Here is a 21,579-nt window from a genome sequence, read left to right as displayed (position 1 = left end):
GAAATTGATACGATTGGGGGAATTTTACCAAATCATTTTATCCTAATCATCAGCTATCAAGTATTCTTTGTTCACAACTAAGGATAACATCCTTTTCCTTTAAGCCATCCTTAATGAGACAGCATGAGCTGAAATTATTTCTTTAAATCCTTTACTGCAGTGTTTGAAATTAGTCAAACCTTTCTTTCCTTTTTCCAAACATTTAACCAAATCAGCTATTATTCTATCCTAATCATCAGCTATCAAGTATTCTTTGTTCACAACTAAAGATAACATCCTTTTTCTTTAAGCCATCCTTAATGAGACAGCATGAGCTGAAATTATTTCTTTAAATCCTTTACTGCAGCGTTTGAAATTAGTCAAACTTTCCAGCCATTATCAAAAATTTAACCAAATCAGCTATTATTCCATCCTAATCATCAGCTATCAAGTATTCTTTGTTCACAACTAAAGATACCATTCTTTTTCTTTAAGCCATCCTTAATGAGACAGCATGAGCTGAAATTATTTCTTTAAATCCTTTACTGCAGTGTTTGAAATTAGTCAAACTTTCCAGCCATTATCAAAAATTTAACCAAATCAGCTATTATTCCATCCTAATCATCAGCTATCAAGTATTCTTTGTTCACAACTAAAGATACCATTCTTTTTCTTTAAGCCATCCTTAATGAGACAGCATGAGCTGAAATTATTTCTTTAAATCCTTTACTGCAGTGTTTGAAATTAGTCAAACTTTCCAGCCATTATCAAAAATTTAACCAAATCAGCTATTATTCCATCCTAATCATCAGCTATCAAGTATTCTTTGTTCACAACTAAAGATACCATTCTTTTTCTTTAAGCCATCCTTAATGAGACAGCATGAGCTGAAATTATTTCTTTAAATCCTTTACTGCAGTGTTTGAAATTAGTCAAACTTTTCTGTCCTTTTTCCAAAAATTTAACCAAATCAGCTATTATTCTATCCTAATCATCAGCTATCAAATATTCTTTGTTCACAACTAAAGATAACATCCTTTTCCTTTAAGCTATCCTTAATGAGACAGCATGAGCTGAAATTATTTCTTTAAATCCTTTACTGCAGCGTTTGAAATTAGTCAAACTTTCCAGCCATTATCAAAAATTTAACCAAATCAGCTATTATTCCATCCTAATCATCAGCTATCAAGTATTCTTTGTTCACAACTAAAGATACCATTCTTTTTCTTTAAGCCATCCTTAATGAGACAGCATGAGCTGAAATTATTTCTTTAAATCCTTTACTGCAGTGTTTGAAATTAGTCAAACTTTCCAGCCATTATCAAAAATTTAACCAAATCAGCTATTATTCCATCCTAATCATCAGCTATCAAGTATTCTTTGTTCACAACTAAAGATACCATTCTTTTTCTTTAAGCCATCCTTAATGAGACAGCATGAGCTGAAATTATTTCTTTAAATCCTTTACTGCAGTGTTTGAAATTAGTCAAACTTTCCAGCCATTATCAAAAATTTAACCAAATCAGCTATTATTCCATCCTAATCATCAGCTATCAAGTATTCTTTGTTCACAACTAAAGATACCATTCTTTTTCTTTAAGCCATCCTTAATGAGACAGCATGAGCTGAAATTATTTCTTTAAATCCTTTACTGCAGTGTTTGAAATTAGTCAAACTTTTCTGTCCTTTTTCCAAAAATTTAACCAAATCAGCTATTATTCTATCCTAATCATCAGCTATCAAATATTCTTTGTTCACAACTAAAGATAACATCCTTTTCCTTTAAGCTATCCTTAATGAGACAGCATGAGCTGAAATTATTTCTTTAAATCCTTTACTGAAGCGTTTGAAATTAGTCAAACTTTCCAGCCATTATCAAAAATTTAACCAAATCAGCTATTATTCCATCCTAATCATCAGCTATGAAGTATTCTTTGTTCACAACTAAAGATACCATTCTTTTTCTTTAAGCCATCCTTAATGAGACAGCATGAGCTGAAATTATTTCTTTAAATCCTTTACTGCAGTGTTTGAAATTAGTCAAACTTTTCTGTCCTTTTTCCAAAAATTTAACCAAATCAGCTATTATTCTATCCTAATCATCAGCTATCAAATATTCTTTGTTCACAACTAAAGATAACATCCTTTTCCTTTAAGCTATCCTTAATGAGACAGCATGAGCTGAAATTATTTCTTTAAATCCTTTACTGCAGTGTTTGAAATGAGTCAAACTTTCCAGCCATTATCAAAAATTTAATCAAATCAGCTATTATTCTATCCTAATCATCAGCTATCAAATATTCTTTGTTCACAACTAAAGATAACATCCTTTTCCTTTAAGCCATCCTTAAATGACACAACATGAGCTGAAATTCTTTCTTTGCAGTAATTTACTGCAGTGCTTGAAATTAGTCAAATTTTAATTTTACTTTTTCCAACCCGCTCCTAAATATAATTCTAAGCAGCTGTTTAAAACGCTTTTTAACTAAATTTTCGGAATTTTCACAAGATTCCGATTTTTACTAAGATTGAGACAAAAAAAATAAAGGCATTTGCAGTGGTACTTAAAGGTGTATTTTAACCAAACAGATGACAATTCATGTCTATTCCTTTCCATTTTGGTTCAAATTTTTTAAAGAAATTTTTAAGTGAACCGAAAATTTTTGCAATTTTAGTAATAAAAAACCCCAATCTTTTGTATTCAGAACACTCTCAGTATGGCCATGCAAGGAGTATTACAAAACAAGTATTCCTGTCAGAAAATTTACAAAACGACAAATAAATTTCAAATGTTCATTAAGACACAGAGATTTATTCAAACACTCCTCAAAAACGTATTTAAAAAAAAAAACAATATTAACTTCTTAACTCGAGAGAATCGACAGCAGGTTTGTTTTCCATTAAAAACAATTGAAGAGAAACGAAAGAAAAACAAAAAATAATGAAAGAAGCATGTAGCGAATTTTATTTAATTCCTATCAACAGTCCGCCAACCCAGTGGCATTCCGCAGGACAGAAAGAGAAGAAATCCAGTTGCAATGAAAGTGCCAATTCATCACTTAGCAGTGGGAGGACAAAGCCTTCTACCACTGACCACGCCCAGTGGCCGAAATTGAAAAATATTCATATCCATCGTTCTTGATAAGGGCGTGGCTCGCAACTAAAAAAAAACACCTACTTTTAATAGCACTTTCTCCATTTTGTCTCCGAAAGAATCTGTCAACACGTGTGACGAGACAAACTTCTGTCGGAGGTATCATTGGTTTATTTCCAATACTGATTGAATCCCTTAAAATAAAAAAAAACAAGGTCGCAGCCTTCCATGTAGATCTCAACTTCTCTAGTTTGGTAATTGACCAAGGTACGTTGGGAATGACAATAATTATTTGCTGTAGTATAACGTGTGACAACATCATTACATGATAATTATACCACAATCACATAAGCAAGGTTTGACTAAAGAGCATGTGAACTGGAAGGCACCTAACCTCTGGATAGAGTTAATGTGGTCTCCCTAAACTTTTTCATATACTCTCTAATAAAGGTGTTAATCCAGAGAATGCCTTGAATGGCATTGGGGTGCAATAATTACGAAATAGTAACTTTTGGTGTGAATTTAGTTCTTTTGCTGAATCTATCGTGCCATCCTTGGCGAATTATTTGGCGATTAATCCCTGGCATATGGTTTATAGTATCCAAAAATCGAATTTGGTCTCAGACCCGTTCTTCCCAACAGATTGAAAGAAAAAATTGACATAAAACTGCACTTGTAATCACAAAAATCACATAACTAATTTGATATGTTTATGTCATTAAAATTTTGAAATATCGCGTTTTCATGTTTCTGAAAGTACGGATCGACAGACGGTAACTCCTTGATGGATTTCGCACAAAATTTAATAGGCGTCTATGCTAAAGATGTTAAATCTGTGTACCGGCGTTTATCTATTTAGCTGCTTTCGTTTTGCAGGTATCTTGCTAACTTATATTCGGACAGACAGACTTGCTTTAAAAGAATTTTGCTCAAAATTTGATAGAAACCTGAAAATTTACTTTTAAGTTTGTATACTAAATTTCAACCGTCTAGCTCAAAGCCTTTTTAAGTTGTCTTTGTCACAGGCAAACAGACGGACATTTTCCAAAAATGTATTTTTTCGAACTCAAAGTGGTCTAAAATGTCGAGATTCTTCAAAATATGGCGTTCGAATGCTTTGACGATTATTACACTTTATCTATATTTCATATACGAGAAAGTAAAAAATGGTATTTCAAATATAGTTACTAATAATAAGTATTGAATCGGAATTGAGAAATTTACTTGAGCTATGACAAAAAAAAAAAAAAAAAAAAATGTCAACATATTTGAAGGAGAGATAAAAAAACACTGTTTAAGTTATCAACGGTTGGTTTCCAATCTTGATTAGATCATTTAAAACAAAGGTAAGGTTCTAGCTTTTGATTCCAACCTGAAGTATAGTTTTACATTATAGATGGTACAACATTGGTTGTGACATAACTTATTCGCTGGAACATGAGTATATGATAAAATCATTACATGATAACTGCAGAATAATCACATAAGCAACATTTCAAAACTTTGTTTACGAGAAATTCATTTTGAATTGCCTGAGGGATGAGGGAGTTAGGATATAAATAATTGTTGGAGCCATCAGTGGCTTGCTTTCAGTACAAGTCGGATTACTTAAAATCACATCTTTAGACGCCAAAGTGAATCATCTCCTTTATGTCAGTTTGTGCAGCGTTAGATCTCACTAATGCATTATATGCTCTTATATGAGTGGTTGATAGCATTACTATAAGATAAGAGCACATAATCACTTAGGCAATGTTTTCAACTTTGGTCAAGTTCAAAACTTTGTTGAATGAAATATTATATTGATGTAATATTTTATTAAGCATAAGATCAAGAATTAGATATGTTGCATGAAATATATGATGAAAATAAAAATATTTCTAAAAATTTCTCTATTACGTGACAGAATAAAGAACAAACGCCGAAATTCAGATACAGCATTTACAGACAAAATTAAATCAAAAATCGTATTATAATATCTGAAGCATCAATTGCTTGACAGAAAATTTTGAGCATGTAAAATAGAATATATTATGCATGGATGAAAAAAAATTCAAGACATAAAATACAGATTATTTTTTTTCATTTTGAAAAAATGTAAAATTTGAACATAATAAAAAACTTTTTTTTAAACAAAGAGAAGATTTTATTTTTCAACTGACAAACAGTACATAAAAGAATCAGTATAATTTTTGTTAAAGATATTAAAAAGAAATATCAGTAAGTGTAAAATAAGTTACAAAAATACCTCAATTCATTTCTAAATACTCATTCTAGTTTTTAAAGTTTTGACCCTCTAAACTTCTGCACATTGTTAAGACAGGAAGTCAGATCCTTGATGTCAAAACGTTGTTTGTTAAAAAGACAAAATAACGCATATTGTTTTGAGAAAAAAAAAAGGCTTTTTAGGATTAGAGTTGGCTCTCTCTCAACAATTTTATTTCATAACCTTTCAATATATTCAGAACCATAGCGAGGGCGGGAGGGGGGGGGGTAGAAAGGAGCGAGAATGGCTATCACTTAGGGCGCAGGTAGAGTAATGGAAAACAAAAAATGATCATTTATAAAGTTTAAGAAATAGATTGGTATGGTCTGTGGTATCAATAAAAATGGATTTGAAAATAAGATTTTAACGGTTGATTAAAATATTAGAAACAAATAAAAAATGAGTATATTTTACAATTTCTTTACTGTAGTTATTTCTGAAAATTGCGACCTGCAATATTTTTTATTAATACAATTCATAAAGTTAATATATTTCAAGAACATATCCTTTTATTAAAATTGCTTACAAAATTATAAAATATATGTAATTTTATACAAACAAAAATTAAGAAGATGATTTTTCAGGGAAGGGGGATGGTGAAAATGAGTAAGAATATAATATGTACGAAGAGGTGTTGCTTTGGCAGTTTCGCCAAAGGCGCGAAATCACTTCGGTCTGCCATAAGTACACAATATAGCTCAATTATTTAAATCTTTATAATACGGGGGCGTGGTGGCAAGGTCTCGGCTTGTGAGCCGCAAGGTTTCAGGTTCGAGACCCCCTTCCACCAAAGATCCGCCGTGTAAAGGGGTCTGTTGCACGCTAAATCCGTCAGGGCCAAATGTCCTACCATTGGTGTGGAGAGGGGGTGCCAGCTCAGGTGTCGTCCTTGACATCTGACCGTGGTTCAAAATGACGAGGTCCATCCCAAAATAGCCCTAGTATTGCTTTAAACTTGACGTTAATGTAACTAAACTAAACTTTATAATACGGAGAAGAGAGCATAGTATGCATTTTGATCTTTTTCCTTTGATTTATTAGATCTAAAATTTGATTTAGAATTATAATTTTGATATAAAAATCACTATAAAATTTCATTTGGATTTTTTTTTTTTTTACTTTTTTATATATATGAATTAGGGCCTTCACATCCCCATGGATAGACAGATTGACTGACGGACAATCATAGAATGAATTTAGTTCAAAATTTAATGCACATCTTTAATTCTGATGATAAAACTATGCCAAATTTCATACATTTAAATTTTTGCACTTTTTAATAACTGTTTACTGAATTTAAATTATTGCAGACATACTGACATCTCTTTAAATAGCATTATCTTAAAATAGTATTTTAGTAACTAAATGTACCTTTTTCTCTAAATCTATTTCATACATGCTCTTGAAATTTTATTCAGGTATTTCATGCATATAAATGTACATACTGATGTGAAAGTTTTCTGATATTCCTAAAATTTTTCTTAATAGTGTTGATCAAGTGTTAAAAAATGTCACTTTTTTTTTCAAAACTTATCAGTGATGTTCAGTTAAATTTTTAAAAAAATACTAAGCAATATATAATTAACATTTCACAACAGTAAAGAAAAAAATGTCTACTTAAACTGTGTGTCGATGTCTATGGCGCCAGAGCAAAATAATTCTAAGTGCAGTCGCGCCATTTATGTGGTACACTGGTTTTACTTATCTATGATCTAATATTTTAAATCCATTTTCTAACTCTCAAGAATCAAAGATATTATTGAACACAGAATGTCATTGATTGACGAACACGAAAACTTACACAAACACAAAGATATTCACCGTTACATCTCTAATTATACATTACAAATCTGAGTAGCTAGGAATAAAAAAAGTATCAAAGTTCTAGAAAAACTGAACATGCGCTGGTTTCCATGGCAACCACAGTTGGAAAGGAGAAAAAGGCATCTCTAAGATGGAACATTGTGGAAAAAATTTTATACTTGCATCTTTAATAATTTCTGAGTAAAAGGTACATAAGGTTATGTAGTTTAACATTGTCGCTATAGGGGGTACCAACTTCCCTTTAGGAATTTCATTTAGAACTTGTTAAAAATTGTAGATTTTGGTGCTAAGAGCTTATACGAAATTCATTTTTCTCACTCGTTTTCCGTTCTCGAGCAACAAAGTTCCACTAAATATTACTCAAATCCAAGCAAGTTAAAGATACGCAGATTCTTCAAATTATAGGGCTTAAATTTTCAGACCATTACAAAGCTTCTTCTAAAAAATAAATTTTTAAAAAATAAAGCAACCTTTCGTCTTTTTTTCCTCTGAAGACAAATGAAGCAAGATAGGCATCAATGATTAAATAAAAAGGCCCTGGTCAAGCAGGATTGAAATCATTATTCACAACAGTCACATGAATTACTATTTGACAGCAATCATGCAGTCATCGTCATTCATTTTCCCGAATGCATGCATCATTCATTTCGCAAAGTAAGAAGTTTATGTAACAGGGTAAGTACCTGAGATTAAGTAGCGAGGTCTTGATCATCCATGACTATGACTATTAAGCGTTGAGTACAGCAGTCATTATTCATCACGTCGTCGTAGTTATGTGACAAGGTGACATATTACACTGTCATACTACGATGTGATTTCTAGTTAACAACTAACTTAGCGATTCTCTTTTTACATTCTAAAATGAAGTATGTATAGAGAGAATGTGCTGAAATCATCAAAAAGTTCAATTTCGAGATTTTTGATGAATTTTTATGTTTCTAAGACCCCTCCCCTGAGGTCAGAGGATGGGAGTTTTTAGAATTGTGAATTTTGAGTTATGTGAATTTTCACTCAATCTGCTTATCTGTGAACATGAGAATTCCAAAACGTTTTAAGCTGTAGCGATGAAATGTGGTGTGTAGCTTTAATACTAAATTTATATATTTTCATCAAAATTTGGATAAAATCCATCAAAGGACAGTTTGTCTGTCTGCTCGTATGCCTGCGAAAACTTTAACTCAAAAAAATACAAGGAGCTGTATTGATATAATTTGGTGTATACATATTTATCACCAGAACTGCAGATGTATATTAAATTTTGGAGCAAAAGTCGAAGGCAAATCATTCGTTGGCCTCATGTATGCGTAAATAATATCTCAAAATTTCAAAAACTCCAAATAAAATTTATTATGTAGTTTTAAGGGCCAAAGATCTGAATCAAATTTTCTTTTCAATCCAGGGGAAAAGAAGGCATCCAAAATGCTGCATCAATTTTTTTCATCACATTACGAAATATTAAACTCACCATTTTGTGACACTATAGCCTGAAATTTTGGAGAAGCACTCATACTTTCGAACTGCCCAGATCGAGGGTTTGCCGATATTCTTCATACACTATCCTAATTCCGCTATAAATTCGGACCGCGGTGGTCTGGTGTTAAGGTCTCGGCTCGTGAGCCGAAGGGTTTCAGGTTCGAGACCCGATTCCACCTAAGAACCGGCGTGTAAGGGTGTCTGTTGCAGGTTAAATCCGTCAAGGCCAAACGCCCTCCCGTTGGTGTGGCGTGGTGTGGAGAGGGGGTGCCAGTTCAGGTGTCGTCCTCGTGATCTGACCGCGATTCAAAATTATGAGGTCCGTCCCAAACTAGCTCTAGTGTCGCTTAAAATGGGACGTCAATATAACTAAAACTGAACTAAAATCCGCTATAAATTCAGGGGAAGCAGACGATGATAAAAAGAGAACAGAGAAGGATCATAGAAGTCGTAGGGAAAACGCTTGTTACTTGCTTCTATTTGAAAAATGTGCAATTGTCAGAAGATTTTGAGGTTTATTGATTTTAATAAATTTCTGCATTTTTTTTACCTCTCTGATTGTCTATGAAGACTGTTTTCACTTTCTCGTATATGAAGTGTACAAGAAAAAGTAATGCAACCATAAAAAATATTTCAACTCGAGGTTTTGACGAATTTTTACGTTTTAGACATCTCTGAATTTAAAAAAACTCATCTTTGGAATTATTTCTGCATGTAAAAACAATAACTTAAAAATGCTTCAACCTATATGGATGGAATCTCATATATAATCTTTACATCAAATTTGTAGATTCCTATCAGGTTTTTGAGCAAAAAATATAAGGAGTTTACCCAGTAGTTCTAATATAAATTAACACAGTCTTACTGCAACCTTTTATTTTTCGGTGATATTTATCTGCCATGGAAGTGGAGGTTCCTCGAATCGGCAGTTTTAATACAATTACATGCTAAATGAGATTCAATCACCAGACCCAGAGTTTTTCATCCCCATGTCTGAAGCGGCCCCCTAAAGGATATACGATTTTTGCTACTGCATCATACTATCATTAGGTACCTATATCTCTTATAGGATAAAGAATCCACTATTCTTATATTTTCATAACTATGCGAACATTTCCCTGATTTTTGACAACTCTTTCAAAATATTTTTGTACTTAATTTCCAACAATAGATTACATTGGTGGCATGAAATTTAAACCGTTTTAATAGTTTTATAATATATATGATTTGTTTTTTTGCATTGCTGAAAGCTAAAGAAAAAGAATTCTATTTAATATCTGTGCGGTTTAGAAGACAAATAAAAAATGAATTTGCAATAAAGCAGAATTCAGAGAATAGATGACCATACATTTATTTTTGCAATATCGCGATAACGTTATGGAAATAGTATACATTTCATGAAAGTTCCACATTGTTCCATCCAATGAAAAACATTCATATAAGACAATTAAAACAACATGGCTTTAATGCTTGACAATCATATACATAAATCACACATTAACTACTTCGATCCGCCCTGTGGGACACGGATAAAATCTGAATGACCGGACTGCCGTGACAGCATTGATGGGAACTAAGGTTGAGTCTTAAGAGTCATCACCGGTCACAGTACAACCCTTCCCCTGGGAAGCACGTTCCGTCATCGGTAGAGGGTAGTCAACTCCTCATCATTTCTGTACCCACTCAAGTGGTGAAATCCAATCATCATGCCAGACGCTTCTCACCTTCAAATCTGAGGTGCCTCCCCCCCTCGATGTGATAATCATATACATAAAAGCATATCCAAACGACTAAACAGGAATTGAATATAACCAATATCCCTGGAAAATCAGCTGATCGCCAAAGGCAACTAATTATCGCACAAACGAAAATAAATCTATGTGAATATAATATAATGATAAAATTAAATTCCTAATATCCTGAAATCCGCACTTTCTCTGAAATGTGTTGTATCCGATACTGTTCTAAAACATAACATAGCGGACGATTTTAATTTTACTGGTTGTTTTCATTTAATCATATCTTTTCTCATTAATGTGCATTACTTTAGAATATCAAAACACTGAGAAAATTATAAACCATTGAAATTAAGTTTAAGGTAAACAAAGTTCGATTTAAGCGTTTGTTTTCTGAAGTATGCGCATAATAAGAAAAATGTTTAATCTGTCTTGCCTCTCTCAGGGTTTTGTTTTCTCCCACCCGATTTATAGAAGAGTTCTCCCTCGCATCAATCATATATGATGCACATCAAGCCCAACCCCAAACATTGAATCGTTATTCTTTATGGAAAGAAAAATAGATCGCGCCATTTCGGCGTTTTATTATTGTTTAAACGTTGGCATCACCGAAGAGAACTTTCCACCCCCTCCTCCAGTTTTTCATAGAAAGATACCGAAAAGTGAGCTCATTCATCCGCAACCAAATTCATTTTCATAAAGAAAATTTTAAACGATATTCGAAAAATAAAATTAAGAAAGAATAAAGAATATTCAGTAATTCACACAATAGACAATTTGGTGAAAAATTTCGCATTTTGTTTTGATGGTATCTGTGGATGCGGTTTTGCAGGGTGTAGAATTCTCCGAATTCAAAGATTTTTCATTTTTCAAATTCATTTTTTTGGGGGGGGGGATCTTTGTTATTATTTATTTGTTTAGAATAGGCACTGCTCCAGAAAAGCAGATAAGTTCAAAGAAAATAAAATTAACGATCGGATCTTTTGTGTCCAAGCTTCGAGTGGCATTACAGACTCGATGAGAAAGGGGAGTTGATATCATTGCTGTCTACATGGGGGGGGGGGGAGTATATTTTAAAGAAGATTCGCCGGTAAAAAAACCTAACTAAATCGCTTAACATTACAATTTTGAAGAGTAAGACAGTTATTTTATTATACAATATCTAACATTGAACTACTAAGGAAACTTTGAAAGGAAACAGAAAATTTCACAGAATAAAAATACACAGTTGAAGACGCGTTCTGGAAAAAGAATGTAGTGGCAAATGCCGCTTTTGAATTTCATTACAATATAAAACCAATCACAGTGGTCTCCTAAAAACGTTATCGCATACTCTCTAATAAAGGTGTTATCCCAGAAAACGCCTTCCATGAAATTTCTGCTATTATTTATTATTATAGATACGAAATATCAACCATTGGCATGGATTTCACGTTTTTACTGAATCTGTTGTGTTATCTTTGGAGTTATCTTTTAGAGATTAATCCCTGCCATGACGTTAACAGAATTCGAAAATGGAATTTGTGATTTAGACGTGTTTTATCCAACAGACTAAAACTAAAATTCGACATAAAATTACACTTGCAGTCACACAATCACATATCATATTTGATATATTTAAGTCAGCTCGACTTTGTTTTATCGTGTTTATATGTTTCTAAAAGTACAGACAGACAGACGAACAGTTCCTTGCTGGATTCGATAAAAAATTGATAGATGTCTACATTATAGATGGTAAATCTATGTATCGAATTTTATATATGTAGCTCTCTTCGTTTTGTAATTATTGTGTTACCTATTATTCGAACAACAGGGCAGACGGACTTCCTCTAAGCTGATTTTGCACAAAATTTGATAGAAATCTACAAATTTGGTATGAAGACAGCAAACCAAAAATTAACCCTTCCAGCTCAAAGCGTTATTGAGTTATCTTTGTCACAGACATACCCCCGATGAGCACTTCAAAAAGAGGATGAGATGCTTCTGGTATGTTGGTTGGATATCACCACTCTGGAGGGTACATAAAAAGGTGTGGGATCTTCTCCTCCCATCGATGACAGGACGTTTTTCCTTCGGGAAGGGTTGTACCGTGGCCGGTGATGTCCCTTATGACTCAACCACAATTCCCGCCAGTGTTGCTGTTGCATCGGTCCGGTCATTTAGTTTTCTTTATCCGTGTGCCTTTGGGTTGGTCGGAGAGTCAGTGATATAACTTTGTCAGAGACAGACTTTTCCAAAAATGTTGTTTTTCGAATTGAGGGAAGTCCAAAGCATTGAGATTCGTCAAAATCTCGAGTTCGAATTTTTTGATACTTGCAAAACTTTCTCTCTTCTGCGAATATGAAAAAGTAAAAAACATCGATCATTAATGAATACTTATTTAAATATTCAAAATCAATATAGTTGCTAAACAAATTGAAAGTGGAAATAGAAATCTTTCAGAGAATCAAACCCCACTTCTGAAAGCTCTAAATTTTCTTGAAATAATATTTTATAAAAGAATTTACACTTATAAGATTAGCAATCACCTTTCTTTTATTTTGCTGAATCATCAATACCAATTTGTAAAAGTTATAAAGACTTTGGTAGAGTTATATAACATGGATAATGATTGCAGTCTAAGTGAAACTGGATATAGAACTGATTAACATTAATAAGCACTGATTTAAGTGTACGAAATAAATATAATTGAATATTTTGCATGAAAATAGAATCTTCCACAGAATAGAAACCTACTTTTTAATTCTTGAATTTTCATGAACTAATATTCAATTAAAAAAAATGCGATGAGTAAGATTTGAAATTACCGTTCATGTTATTTTTACCACTCTGGTTATTTCTTGTTACTGAGGCGGATTGAATTGTACGATGATAGAACCTGGGAGCTTGTGGTTCGCAGCCGAGTAACATGACCACGATAGAAAAGCAATTGCTCATGTAGCATAGCTGTTAATTGGCTTATAAGCTTTCACCACAGACTCCAACGTGGCAGATTGAACTGAGCGAGGATAGAACCTGGGACCTTGTGGTTCGCAGCCGAGTAACATGACCACGATAAAAAAAAGCAATGGCTCGTGTAGCTTAGCTGTTAACTGGCTTATAAGCTTTCACCACATTACTAATAAAAGTCGCTACTATCTTGGTTTCTTATGAACCATGGAACTTAGCGATCTGGACATAATCTTAAAATCTCCAAGAAAACAAGGGGATATAATCTTGGGGTAGTCTGAAAATAGCCAAGGTGCTAGGAGAAATGATATTCTTGCATAAAATATATCCAATAAGGTTTTGGAGAAACAATTAATATTAAGAATTGTTTTATTATGTTCTTTTCCGGCTTGGTATGGTACAAAAGCAACTATAAAAAAGTACACGAGGAAAAGAAATAAAGATTATGTGCTCTCTTCCCATAAACTATAGTTCTTCAATGTAGTATAAGAAAATTTACGAGAAGGGGGGAAAAATGAGTACCAGGAAATAATAAAATTTGCGGAAGTTCGGAAAAACAGAAGGGTGAGAAGGAAACGATTTCTACTTGCTAAGGTACCTACCGTGTTTGAATTTAAGATAAATATAATCATTCAGTGTCAGAATCTTATAAACGCAGATTTAAATTTTGTGGTTAATCCTCCGGGAAGCCATGGTTCAACTTTGAACAATCCACTTATTTCTACAGTAAGGGTCGTGGAGGCTGATAAGGTTCTCAGTATCGAAATGGGCGTGCACCAGGCTGAAAATTACATTATTAATACTAATTATTAATATATTATTAAATTATTATTCATTAATATTTCACCGAAGATCGGCAATGTTTGCGTACAAAGTTCAAGGTAAATCTAATATCGAAGATCATAAGTTCTCGCTTTTATCGGTAAAGGAAATTTTTTTAAATGTGTGCGGGCTTTCATTTTCCAGCATTTTTTAGTGAATTATTCGCTAATAAAAAGAATCGGATCTAATCAGAAGTCTAAATTTTATATATAATTTGAAAAGTATATTCTACGTTTTTTCCCAACTTGCATTTTTTTCGAAAAATAATTGCATTTTTGTCCAAGCTGAGACAGAAAATTATGAATCTATATATTGTTCATATTAATAACTGATTTGGCATTAAAATTTTTCGTGCATCATAAAGTGAATAATATTTTGACAAAGAATGATAACAGTGAAATCATTGATACCTTATAAATATGATGAAAATACAGGTTGATTCAAAATTTGGCTTAAAATCTAGTAATGAATGAAAAATTCTTAAATTCTTATTTGATACATACAAGTCAACAGTTTTAAGTTCTTAACAAAAACAATTATGCTCTCTTCATATGAGTGGAGTGCAGTGTAATGATTTCTAGGCTACAATAAAAACCCTTAAAAAGAGAAAATATAGCCCACACCTTCCCAATACGATAGGGGATTCAGCCTGTCTGGATAAAACCATGGTCGTTTGGATATGGAATCAGTAAATAATCGGTAACATTAATCTTATACTTATAAATAAACCTCAATGTGTGTGTGTCTTGGCGCTCTACAGGCCAGGTCATTTGACATACAGCTACCAAATATGGTACATGTATACCTTAGAGGTCGGGAATGTGCACCTGGGGTCCCTTTTTTTGAAATTTTTAATTAGAATTTTAATTAGTAATTAAAAACTAACTTTCCGCCAAAAAATCTTCCATTTTCCCCACCGCCAACTTTCCCGCCAAAAAAATCTTCCATTTTCCCCACCGCCAAATGAGTAAGGCTTCAGTTTTATTGTTTTTTTTCTCCCAACAGTAATGAGGTTAGGGTTAACATTTTTCGGCCGATTATTTCAAACGATTCTGTTTATTTTCTTAATGTTTTATGCATTTAAAATTAAACATTGTTAATTAATCCATGTTTCAGATTCATTCTGAAGTACTTTTGAATTAAAATAACACAGAATAAAAGAAATTAAAAATGTCTAATCTGCATAGCGTTACCCCAACTGGCGTAGAAAAATTCACGCATTTGCGTTACCGTAACTGGCGAAGAAAATTCAAGCATGCGCATTGTGTTCTGATTGTTGACATGACAACCATTATCAACGGTTGATTTAAATTATTTTTAGGCTAGTATAAAAATAAATATGAAATTATAAATATTTTGTGTTTGGATACTTTTATACATTGAATCCATGTTGGTAAAATGTGTGCGATATAATAAATAATTAAAATGCGAAAAGATTGATTATTAGGAATTAGAAATGTGTATTTGATACCAACGAATTAGCGAAGCGTTTCGAAAATATCCAGCTTGCTTCTGTATTAATAGTAATAAAGAAGATTTGATCATTCTTTTTGATTACAAGGTAAAGAAGAAACATGACTGAAAAACCGAAACAAATGATAAAATGATCCAAATAAATTTTACGTTCACAACCAGTGTAATAATGATTTCCTTTCGAAATAAATAAATAAAAACAGACATTGTCGCTTCATTACTATAATTTCTCCTTTTCCTCTATGATTGGCATTACGAAATTGATTCTCTATTTACTGATAGAAAATAGATCTTCATTTAAAAGGTAAAAAAGATACAAGAAAAAAAAAGTCAAAGCAATTGTAAATGAGTTCAAATAAATAAAAAGTAACAAAAAAGAGAGCAAAACAAATCTTTTGACTACGTATGTGACTACGTTCGGGATGAACTGTTTAAAAAATGTTCAAAAATATTTATATTTTCAAATATTTGACGACTGAAAAAACATCTATGAAACCAATATATGCCAGCTAAGTGGCAATAATAAAATAAAAAAAAAATTGAAAAAAGGGCGTTTTTTTTTTGTTTTTTTTTTGGTTGAAAAAAGGTTTAAGGTAAAACTCTTCTAGTTTAGAGGTTTATTAAATGACTTGTTAAAATTTTGCAGATAAGTTAATAAATATATAATCTAGTTACTGAATTAAAAAATAAGCTATATATCTATTCATATGATAAAATGTTATTTATCAAATGACAAATAACACAAAATTCCCTATTTTTTTTCCATTTCGAAGCACAAAAACAACTATAAAATATTTCTAAATGAATAGATTACTTATTCTCTAGATCAGGAACAACAGAACATATAGGAGAATTATTATACCAAATTTTACAAATATGCATTATATTTTAAAATGTGCATTATGCATTTTTAAAAAATATGCATTAGATTTTAATTTATGAGGTTTTTCGTAATGAAATTCTATCAGAGATTAGAATTTTAGGAAATGGCATCTAAAGATGCAAAAAGCTTTAAAATGTATGTAAAGGTAAATATAAAAATCAGTGTAATTTCCCGAAAAAAAGATCTAGAAACAAAATTCTAACGGTTTCATAAAGAAATCTAGAAGAATAAAGACTATATTTATTAGAGTATTATAATGAATACAACATAATAAGAATAAATTCAACAGTCGAAGCCTTAGTACTAAATATTATGTTTTAAAAAAATGACATGTGCGCTAATATTTAAATTCTATAATTTTTCTACTTTTGGCTTTAAAAATAATCTTTTACCTACTGTTAGCAACACTAATACAAAAAAAAAAATCCCTTGATGAAAAGGCAAAGAAGAAACACCATTGAAAATTCTAAACCGAGGGTAAATAAATCCAAATAAATTTACCAGCCAAAACCAACCTAATAAAGAATATATTTATTAGAACGTAATAATGAATACAACGTAATAAGAATAAATTCAAAAGTCGAAGCCTTAGCACTAAATATTATGTTTAAAAAAAATAACATGTGCGCTAATATTTAACTAATATTTAAATTCTATAATTTTTCTACTTTTGGCTTTAAAAATGATCTTTTACCTATTGTTAGCAACACTAATACAAAAAAAGAAGAAAAAAAATCCCTTGATGAAAATTCAAAGAAGAAACACCATAATGCCATTGAAAAATCTAAATGGGTCCAAATAAATTTACCAGTCAAAACCAACGTAATAAAGAATATATTTATTAGAAAGTAATAATGAATACAATGTCATAAGAATAAATTCAACAGTCGAAGCCTTAGTACTAAATATTATGTTTTTAAAAAATGACATGTACGCTAATATTTCAATTCTATAATTTTTCTACTTTTGGCTTTAAAAATAATATTTTATACTGTTAGCAACACTAATACAAAAAAAAAAATCCCTTGATGAAAAGGCTAAGAAGAAACACCACTGAAAAATCTAAACAGAGGGTAAAAGAGTCCAAATAAATTTACCAATCAAAACCAACGTAATAAAGAATATTTTTTAAAACAAAGGGCGAGCAATCATGATCATACATCTTTGATGAAGTTAAAATTAATAAAACTCATGGAACTAAAAAAAAAAAAAAAAAAAAAAAATGAAGTCTAGAAACAAAACATTCTCAAAACAAAACGATGTGCTCGTTTTAAGAACAATCTGTTTTGAATAACTGGTTTCTTTCCTACTGCGCTTGACTGATTTGACTTAAGAAGAGTGTTATTGCATCCCCCCCTCCTACCTTTCATTTTTTATTGTTTCTGCTGATCCATCCCCTTTTACGCAGACTGGTGTCTGGGGTCATCAGGGATTTAAGAAACGAGATTTCCCCTCTCTCAGAAGATTAACATAAAACAAATAGATGATGCCTTCGTGAGAAATTGTCCATGGCAACCTGACTGTCACTTTTAAAAGAAAAGTCTCGCAATTTTTTTCTTTTATTTTTTAGTACCATTTATTTATTTTTAAACCTTTTCTTGTACTCATCTGAACGAAGCAGAAGTCTTGCAGCTGCAGAATCCGTTTTGAAAGTTATACATGTCACCTGTCAAACCACGTATTTGTGGTGTGATAGATATTGCCAATTTCGGATTGAAAAACTTTCCATATTTCTGTTCTTTTTTATTCTGAATCTGTTGATTCTAGTTGGAGGCAAATAAAGGATTATTGTTTATAACATTCAACTGATGCGGATTCATAAATTATGTATCACACGCTAGAGCTTGCTGTAGTTTTCGAACATAACTTTTCAAAATGCTCGCCTCTGCAGATATAACAAATGACACAGAGTTTCTTTTTCCATAAATTACCGTCTGCAGTTGTCAAAACAGGATGTACACTATTGAAGGGGATTAAAAACTAGATGTAACAGCTTTCTTAAATATTCTTAATAACAAATTTTCACGTCTACCTACGCTAAATCATTAACTTTCCAATACATTCTTATTTTAGGCGGAATAATACTTTATAAAGGAGAAATGCTTATATCAATGGCGCCAAGACAATATTTCCACATCAGACTAACCGTCGGATAAATAAATTATCTGTCATATTAATCTGACAGGTTGTTCAACAAAAATAAGTTTTTTTTTAACGTATTAACCACCGTTGGTGACCAGTTTGATCTCCCGGAATATTGGCTACCCCGGCAAATAAACTATTTATATAAAATGCAATTATTTAAAATGTTATCTTGTTATTTAATAAGATTGAAACATATAAATTTAAATGATTTACTCTCTGTTGCAAATTACTAAGCGAGCAAATTAAAAACATATAGCGCAAAACAAAAGGAGATTAGAAAATCCACATTTGTCAACAGAACGCAATGTTTTATTTTAGTTTTAACAAAAGCAAAAGCATATATTGAATAGTTTGATGCAATTTGATTAACTATTTTAACTACTTTAAGCTACTACTACTACTTTAACTACTTTAAGCTACTACTACTACTTTAACTACTTTAAACTACTACTACTTTAGCTACTTTTGACTACTATGAATATTTTAATTTCTTTAAGCTATTACTACTATTTTTACAACTTTAAACTACTGCTACTACTTTAAATACAATACTATTACTATTTAAATCATTACTATTAATTTAAATACAGTACTACTACTACTTTAAACTACTGCTACTACTTAACTATTTTAAACTATTGCTACTTTAAATACAGTACTACTGCTATTTAAACTACTATTCCTTTAACTACTTTAAACTGCTTCAACTACTTTAAATACAGCACTACTACTATTTAAACTACTACTCCTTTAACTACTTTAAACTGCTACAACTACTTTAAATACAGTACTAATACTACTTTAACTACTTTAAATACAGTACTAATACTACTTTAACTACTTTAAATACAGTACTAATACTACTTTAACTACTTTAAATACAGTACTAATACTACTTTAACTACTTTAAATACAGTACTAATACTACTTTAACTACTTTAAATACAGTACTAATACTACTTTAACTACTTTAAATACAGTACTAATACTACTTTAACTACTTTAAATACAGTACTAATACTACTTTAAACCCCTACTATTGCTTTAAATACAGTACTACTGCAAATTTAAATATTACTAGTAGTTTGAATTTCATCATTCTTAAATATAAAAAAGTTTTTTATAGATTGAGTATCATATCTAATTTTTAAAAATTATTAAAATTAAAGAAAAAATAGAGCGCACATGTAATTTGTATTATTAGAAAAGTAATATTTTGAGTTTCTAGTTAATGAAAAGTCATTTTTGAGGAAATAATATTTCCGGAAGAAACCACCAAAAACTTACTTAATTCTTTTTTTAACTTTTGGACTTTGAAAAATCGACAGTGGTTTTGCTTTTATCTTCAAAAATGCGTGCCAAAGGGGCCTAATTTTATCAAAATGGGTCAAAGGCTATAGAATTTGTATTAAAGTTGTACAAACATTCGTACACAAATAAATGCATGCATATATAGATTAGAGGCTTTATTTATCAAAATATATCAGTATTAATCCTCTATTTTATGATGGAAAAGTTCTTCAAAGAATTTATTTTTAACAATATTTTTTCCCTCCTTTTTTTTTCTTTTTTCTTTTTTTTTTCTATAAGACCATAACGTTGCCTACATTTAAATAATAATTATATCTTATAACACTTGAGTGAAAAATTTGTGTCTGAATTTAGAAAAGCCCAATACATCCAGAAATTCTCTCTGATTCGGATTAAAAAGAATTTGAGCATGTAACATCCATTGAAGCAGAAAGCCAAAACATAGTACGTCAGAAATGCCAACGAGTCTGCAAGTTACTTTTTATTATCTATTTTAGTGTTATGGAAAGCCACTGTTAAACTACAGCCACGAACATCTAAAGGCCCACTTTCTTTTATGTGTTTAGAAGCATTTAAAGCTCGAAGTTTATTTTATGACTTTTGGCAACATTTGCCCTCTCATCTGCTGCGATGACCAAAACTTTATTATAGCCATTAAGATAACGTGTAAGCATGCATCTGGGTTAAATAGTGGATGGGAAAATAGGAACTGCCGCCCAGTTGCTGATAAAGACCCGTTAAAACTGTTAAAAATTATGGCGTCACAAAACTTTGATATACATCAATGAGATTGCCTACGATGTGATTCTTCAGCAATCTGCTGATTGCCCAAGAAAATCTCGGAAATTTCAAACTCGAATGGCATTGATATTAAGCGCATATTGAGTGGAAAATACAAAGATAAAAAATGCAAGAAAGATAAAGGAAGGGAAATAGCAAAAACAAATGATAAATCAAGTAGATTTGTTACGGTTACAGCAGATACTGAATGTAGTGGCCACTTTCTGGAATAAAGTCTGAGAGAGCTATTGCATTAAAAGGCGAACAGTATTCTGGTAAATGTCTCTAGCAGTTTCAAAGACGTTGGCAGATAAAATAGTAAAAGTGATATACATCAATGAGAATGCCTATGATGTGATTCTTCAGCAATCTGCTGATTGCCCCAGAAAATCTCGGAAATTTCAAACTCGAATGGCATTGATATTAAGCGCATATTGAGTGGAAAATACAAGGATAAAAAATGCCCGAAAGATAAAGAAAGGGAAATAGCAAAAACAAATGATAAATCAAGTAGATTTGTTACGGTTACAGCAGATACTGAATGTAGTGGCCACTTTCTGGAATAAAGTCTGAGAGAGCTATTGCATTAACAGGCGAACAGTATTCTGGTAAATGTCTCTAGCAGTTTCAAAGACGTTGGCAGATAAAATAGTAAAAGTGATATACATCAATGAGAATGCCTATGATGTGATTCTTCAGCAATCTGCTGATTGCCCAAGAAAATCTCGGAAATTTCAAACTCGAATGGCATTGATATTAAGCGCATATTGAGTGGAAAATACAAGGATAAAAAATGCCCGAAAGATAAATTAAGGGAAATAGCAAAAACAAATGATAAATCAAG

The sequence above is a fragment of the Argiope bruennichi genome, chromosome 10 (genome assembly GCF_947563725.1).
Source record: "Argiope bruennichi chromosome 10, qqArgBrue1.1, whole genome shotgun sequence".
Classification (NCBI taxonomy): Eukaryota; Metazoa; Arthropoda; class Arachnida; order Araneae; family Araneidae; genus Argiope; species Argiope bruennichi.
The sequence above is the reverse complement of the archived record's forward strand: the minus strand, read 5'-3'. Positions refer to the sequence as shown.